General features: G+C 39.6%; 1 long non-coding RNA gene across 1 annotated transcript; it reads right to left on the bottom strand.

Moving 5' to 3' along the window:
- Positions 1-2,800: 2,800 nt before the first annotated feature.
- On the bottom strand, positions 2,801-6,796 carry LOC137105591 (uncharacterized). Its single transcript, XR_010911837.1, has 3 exons — positions 6,558-6,796; positions 5,604-5,695; positions 2,801-3,629 (listed from the first exon to the last, which is right to left on the bottom strand). It is a non-coding gene; the product is annotated as an uncharacterized lncRNA (long non-coding RNA).
- Between the last annotated feature and the right edge of the window lie 354 nt (positions 6,797-7,150).

The raw sequence follows: 7,150 nt of genomic DNA, 5'->3' as shown, positions 1-7,150 counted from the left end.
TTTAAAAAGCTCCTGTAACCTCTAGCAGGACAGGACAAATATTAAACGACAGCTTTCAGCCACTAAATGGTTGTCAGTTTAAATGGGAAGTAGTGGAAATAAATCTCTGACCTCTTAACCACCAGAAGCAGCTCCCCACAAGGCTGTGATGTTCTCCTCTACTCTTCTCCCTGTACATGAACAGCTGCAGGTTTGCTGATAACATCATCCTCACCGGGCTCATGTTTTGTGCGGATGAGTTTGACTATAGGTGGGAGATTGGCCTTCTTGGTGATCTGGTGTGACCAAAACAAATTGTAGCTCCACACTCTAAAACAGTTGAGAGCCAAGCATCACCTGCGCCCATCATTCTGCCATGTGTCACTGCCCAGTCAACTCAGTGGAGGCTTTGTGCTTCTTGGGCACGGTAATCACTTGCACCTCCAATAGGAGCAGGACATCAGCACCCCAACAAAGAATGCACAGCAGTGGCTACATTCCTCTAGCATATCTGCCTTTGGAGAATTTCCACTTGGTAATAAACCCCAATCTGACTTGCATTCACTTCAATTTTTGCAAAGTCTTCACAGCTGCTACACACAAATATGTACAAATGCTTGGTGATTTTCTATTGCCAAGCGTCAGTGATCTGTGTGTGTGTGTTTGATATTCACAAACTGGATGAACCACAATATTAAAGGAGTGTCTCCCTCTAAACTATTTTAAGTGCGTTCCAACTGCCCATAAACATGGCTAAATATAGGCTCATCTGTTACTTTACTTGGCAGCAGCTCCGAACAGTCAGAGCACTGTACATTTCTGATGACGTCAGATGAAACCAAGGGCCCCTCATGGATGTAAACTCTGGCTAAGCCTGTCACCAAGGTGCAGACTGGCTGAGTGGAAAAGCAAACTTATCGCAGACTTCACAGGAGGAGAGGAAGAGGAAAATTGCAGATGTTTGCAGAATCGTAGAACCTTCACTGAGACAGACAGTTCAATGCAGTTCAATATTTCATCTTGTCATTGTCAGTCCCATCATCTGAAGCTGTTTAATATGTCAGCTGACATCAAATCTGCTTTAATTCAAAAACCACATTTGACTTATTCATTCAGCATTTTGGTTGAACTTTATCCTAACATTAACAAGCAATGTAAAGACATGCAGAGAGAGAGTTGGGTGAAATAATGCAAACATGGATTTGCCCGTTATTGGCAATGCAGTGGTTTTAATTCACCTAATTCATTTTGTGGATTTATTTTCAGTGCTTTTGTAATTATTCTCCGCTTTGTTCTTCTTTTAATTCTTTTCCTTCTTGTTTTAAGTCTAAAAAAACATATATCTAGAGACCACTGATCTTAAAGCCCCAGAAAATGTGGTTTTATTTGATATTTCTTTGTTACATTACATAATCATGACTAAATAAGCAACAGTCAGAGTTATAATTTGGAAAAAAAAACATGTTTAGGTATTTATGTACAAGGTGACTGGAAAAAGTGGTTTTTAGAGGCTTCTGATAAGAACATCTACAGGACGCTGAGCTCAGGCAGCAGCAGAATCTCCCAAAGTTCCATAGTTTAAACTCCTGTATAGGTGTAGCTGTGTGTCTCCGTGTGCAGCAGAATATCTGCAGAGCAAAATGAACTGTTCATAGAGTCCATTGTGTATTATCACCTACTGCATGCTAGAGTTTCTCTCTGTGCAGTAAAAAGTCTACAGAGACACTTCACAATGCAAAACCTCCCTGTTCCTCTGCTTATGTTTTATTCATGCACTGGATTTGCAGGGCCTGATTGCGTGTCCTGGAGTTTGTTTGTTGCTTCTCACTTGAGCAGAATAATGCATTACAGTGTTTACCATCAAAAATGTGCTACGGTGCTGACAGTAGAGCTCATTAGGAAAGGTGTTCGGCCCTGGTGGGCTAGTTACAGTGAAAGCTAGTGTGCTACCTTAACGACCTAAAGTCAGTAAGGAGGTTTGAGGAAGATGCTTTTGTGCTGGGTGGGTGCTGTGTTTGTGTGCCTGTGTGTGTTTGTGTATGTGTGTATGTTGCTTTCAGGTTGTGGAAATTAACTGGAATTTGTCTTTACTTTTCAGTGTCACTCCCACCCCTTTTAAAGGTGAGAGCATATTTAAAATTTCCATTTCATTTGTGAGCTGCTGTGACTTGATAATTCACAGTTTGCCTCGTGATGGCTCCCATCCTCACAGAATCCCTCCTTCATTATTGACACAGGAAAGTTGTTTGCCTACCACCTCACCACCCATGATGACTCATACTGAGCTGAACTCTCTTCTATTTCACACCGACCATCCTCCCCAGGTCTACTTTTCATTTCTCTTGACCTACTTTGCACACACAGTGCACCTCGTTAGAATTTGGGCACAATTTTGTAACACGGGTTCAGTTGTTTTTGCAGCACATTAGATCGGCAATAAAGCAGTAACCTCATGTGTGGAACACAGCTTCATCCTCTGATACATTCAAATGTTTGACCAGCACTGATATTAAAATTTGATTGTTTTGATGTGATACTAACAGTTTTAAATATGTAATAATCAGCAATTTGTTTTGACATAAACAAAAGCCTTTTTATCTCAGCTTTGGCTTACTTTACAATAAATTGATAACCCGGCCCTGCATGGTATATGGAAAGATTATGAACAACAACATAATACAGATATGAAATGTTTTTATATATTTTCGAATTGTTGAAAAAACTCTCCATTTGTATAAACTAAAATGTTCTTGTTGCATTTTGTTATACACAACTATCTCTCCAGTTTGAAAAAAAGATTTCAAATGTGTTTGGAGTGGGATATTTTATATTTGAAACAAAACATGAATTTTAACGGCCATACAAATTCAAAATTACCATAAATGCGTTATTGATGCTTATGTATTGCAATATCTGAATCTCAGACCTATACATTGATACAATGCTAAAATTGGCCTATAATATTATTTTGTCCAATGTTTTTGCCATAAATTCTCTTTATCTTTCCTTATTGTATTCTCAGCCAGTCTGACAGATATCACACCATGCAATGAGGTGTAATCAGTTAATATTAGCCCATGAATATGGGTCAGTAAGTGAACTTCTACCTTCTGTTGGTGTTGGTGATATGAACCTACTCGTCCTACAAGGAGCTAGAAGGTCGCCTACTGAACCATAAATACGGGATGATAAAACTGAAAAGGGCCTGTTGAACGGCATGATTCCTTCCTGATAGGATGGAATGCTTTTTTTTCTTCCTTCTATTCTTTTTCATGATTTGCTTAAAATCCACAGTCAGGAGCTGACACAAAATAATATGTGAATATCTAAACATCAGTTGTCAATTTGTTTGACACTACAGTAAATCATTTGACTATATTACTGTATATCTGAGGTTCTTTTTGTTTTCCATAGTAAATTCCATCAAGGCACCGGAGGTTTCCAACAGATAGATTAGACACCTGAGCTACACACAGACACACATTGTGACTTCCTACGGCTGTAGGTGAACCTGACTGAGACAAGTCATTGCCCTTGTCTCATCTCATCATTTGGCCAGACACTGTCACTTTGACAGCCTCATCAACCACACAATGAAGATACACAGACAGTCTGCGGGTGAAGGAGGAGGTGAGAGCTACATCAACCTGCTGAGGAAAAAACAAATGTGCAGAAATGGGATGATGGAAAACGCACATCCTGCAGCTCATTAAACAGTACAGGAGGTGCAGTTACATAAATTGACACTTTATAACAATGTAATAAGTACATACTAATATTTTAGTTGTCACACACAGAAAGGTTCAGTTTTAAACACAAAGACGACCGTTGGAGGTCAGCTGTTCAGTGCAGGCAGACAGGGTTCAGTTCACTGCTGATGATGATTGCCTTCATAAATAATTTCAGTGTTTGGGGTCGAACTAAATGCAATATTCATGTCCTGAAGCATCTGGAAGGCAACACAGATTCCTTTCGCATGGTACAGCAAAAAAAGAAAAGTTGCCCAAACTCTTGAGTAGATCTGTAGTGTGACACAGCTGGGTCTGTTAATGGTCAACAACTTAGCATTATTAAAGGAACCTGGACTTAGACTGTGCCTTCGGCCTCAACTCCTAATTCATACTCTTGTTATTATTAATTTTTTTCTCATCAAACAAACTGTTTGTCTGTTTGGTTACAGCTCTGTTCAAATGGTGCTTAGCGATGACAAAGCAGATTCACAAAGACAACTCCATTCCCCTTTCTAATCAGTCCTGTCTTTGAGGGATCTGGCAGTTTTGTTTGTTTTCCCAGTATAGTTTTAATTTGAAACAAACAGCCTCTCGGGCAGAATACAGCCACACAAAATCAATACCTTGCATATTGCAATGTCATTCCATTTCACTAACTCAATTAAATGTGCCTTATATTTCAGAGGAGATACACAAGTCATTGATCTCACCGCCTCCATCTCTTTCTCACAGACATTCATTCTATACAAAGGCACTCTCGTGTACACAAATGTTGCTTTCTCAAATCCATTTTCATCTTCCTTCCACATTGTGACTTTTGGAGAGCTGTTCTGTAGCTATTTTTTGGTGTGCTGCATATGAGACTCAAGGGTTGTTGGTGAAAATTTCTCGAAGTGACATAAAGCCGCCGTGTGCTTCCTTTGGTAGTCGTTCAGGCTTTGTTCAATAAAAAATACCCTCTCCGCTTTAATGGCTGCCATATTCCACAGCTGGCTGCTTTTACATTTATGTGAAGCATTTTATACATGTCTTTTTCTTCATCAGCACCATAAAGTGCATCTCAAAGTACAAGTACCGCTTCCTTGTTTTATACAATATACATGTTATTTCATTTTTAACCTGTTAGCAGGTCTGTTTACGAAGAAAAAAAAAGTCCACAGGCCAAAAACAGGCCAAAAATATGACAATTTTTCATTATCCACACAACTCGACTCTGCCAGATGCCAGTTTTAAGCCATCTGGTCTACTTTTAAGTCTCAAGTCAACTGAGACAACATTTAAGCCTGTTTAAGTTTCTAGTTGTTTCAGATTATTCAGTGCAGACAAGTCCAAATCAAGTCTCAAGTCACTGAAGTGAACTCCCAGCTCAACTGATGAGAGATGGCCAAACCATATCTCAGGATGTTCTCTCAGGAGACAAATCCAATTTATTAGCAGAGCTCTTTAGAGAATTGTGGCTGTGTAAAGAAATCCACGAGCCAGCTGTCATCAAGATGCAAGTTTTGAGTTAAGAAAGTTTAAGTTTAGGTAATTATTTCTTAGGTCACAAGTCTGGTCTCAGGTCTATGGAGACTTAGTCCAAATGAGATCACAAATCATTTTAGACTAGTCTAAACCAAAAAATCTCCCCATTAGACACAGGTCAAAAACAAGCCAAAGTCATTTTGAAGTCAGTTGAGTCAACCCTACATTTTAAAAAATTTGATTCTTTTTGCTTTCAAGGGTTAAACGTAATACTAGGTTTTTATAATCTGAGGTAAAGTACATTATCAGGAAAATACTTGGCCAGGTTTAAAATAATATCACCTATTCCTCCAGCACAGTGTCTTGTACTTCAGTGTATGAAAGAACAATACTGGCAATTGCATTGGTAGGATGCCCCCAGGGACTTACCTCAGGATGTCAGGTTGTAGCAGAACACAATGAGAAGAGATGATGATAGTAGCCATCATTGTCATGGGTGAGCTTTTAAAAGAGCAGAGACTCTGGAGGGAAAGAGAGGGAAGTGTGTAAAGATTATGGAAAAAGAATGCCCAACGAAAGAAAAGCATAATTGTGGCAAGCTCTGGCAGTCTCAGGGAAGCAGCAGTGGCATGGCTCCTGCTTTCAGCACACAGTAGTGGCATTGTCCGGCTTTCACATCCAAACAAAGAGCCCGGGTCCTCCACAGTCCACCTCCCTCACCAGGGATGGATGTTGCACTAATGCTGCTCACACAAGCTCAGCAGCTTTCTTTTCTCTCTCCCTCCAAGGACTATGACAAGTTCTTTGTACTCTTGGAAACTGTATGTCTTCTACTGCCACAGTCATTTGGGTTTAAAGAGAACAGATAAGAATCCAATCGAACGTCTTCACAGCTTGCAAAAGCAAGAAAAGCATTTACTATGAGTGACATTTACAAGGGCAGATGTGAAAGATGTTCTGTCTTCCTCGGTATGTAGCTTCTGTTTACAAAAGGCTGGATGAAAAGACACAAAGCCATTGTTGTTTGTCCATTTCTTCAGGTCATCATAGGAGACAGGGATTTTTTACTCAACCACCAGCTCTGTCCTTTCTCCATTACTCAGCCGTTTTCTCTCGCAACACCAAAAAACATGTAGAGATTAGGTTGAAAGCCACTGTAAATGCACCCCATTTGTGGTATGTCACAAAAAAGTCTGACCAGGGAAAAACATGTTCTAGAAAGTCATGCTTCTATGATGGCTTTGAGATTATTGTCTCTGTATTAAATCAATCACAAAGAGGATAAAAACAGGATTGGTTAAGAGTCTGTGTGTCTTACGAAATGTATCTTAAATTCCAGAAAAGGCATTTTACTTTGGAAAATGTCAAGGTGGATAAGATTACCTGTTATCTTGCTACGGTTCAGAGCCAGACTTGGCAAGCAATGAATCCACTATTAATGGATGGATTAGAAGAGAAGTGGGGGAGAAAAAAAGGTTTTCATTTGGACCTGCGTTGTTCTTCCTTCCAGGCTCTTGGAATGTGTTCAGTCTCAGCATACCAGCTTGAAAGTGAACTTTGTGAGACTTAAATCCACACTACTGAACAAAAAAGCACATTAGAATTGTAACACCATGTTGTGAAGTGGCCGGTGTAAATTCTGGTAAATGCTGTATGATTCCAAATACGGTCATCTTGTTTGTGTGTGTGTGTGTGTGTGTGTGTGTGTGTGTGTGTGTGTATGTGTGAGAGAGAGATAAAGAGAGAGAGATGCACATTCTCTGCTGTTACGGGAAAATAAGCACTCCAAAACCCATTTTGTGAGAATTGGTTCCCAAAACCTAATAAGCTTTGTTTCAGTTTGCACCTGGAAAAACAGGACTTTGTTTCATTAAAGTGTTGTAATATACTCTATTCTAAAAGTCCAATGTGATGGATGTTGACTCTTCGCTTTAGCACTAATAAAGTTTTCTATGCAAAGGAATGTTTAAATAACA

This window comes from Channa argus, chromosome 20 (genome assembly GCF_033026475.1).
Source record: "Channa argus isolate prfri chromosome 20, Channa argus male v1.0, whole genome shotgun sequence".
Taxonomy (NCBI): Eukaryota; Metazoa; Chordata; class Actinopteri; order Anabantiformes; family Channidae; genus Channa; species Channa argus.
This window is presented reverse-complemented; position numbering and strand designations above follow the sequence as displayed.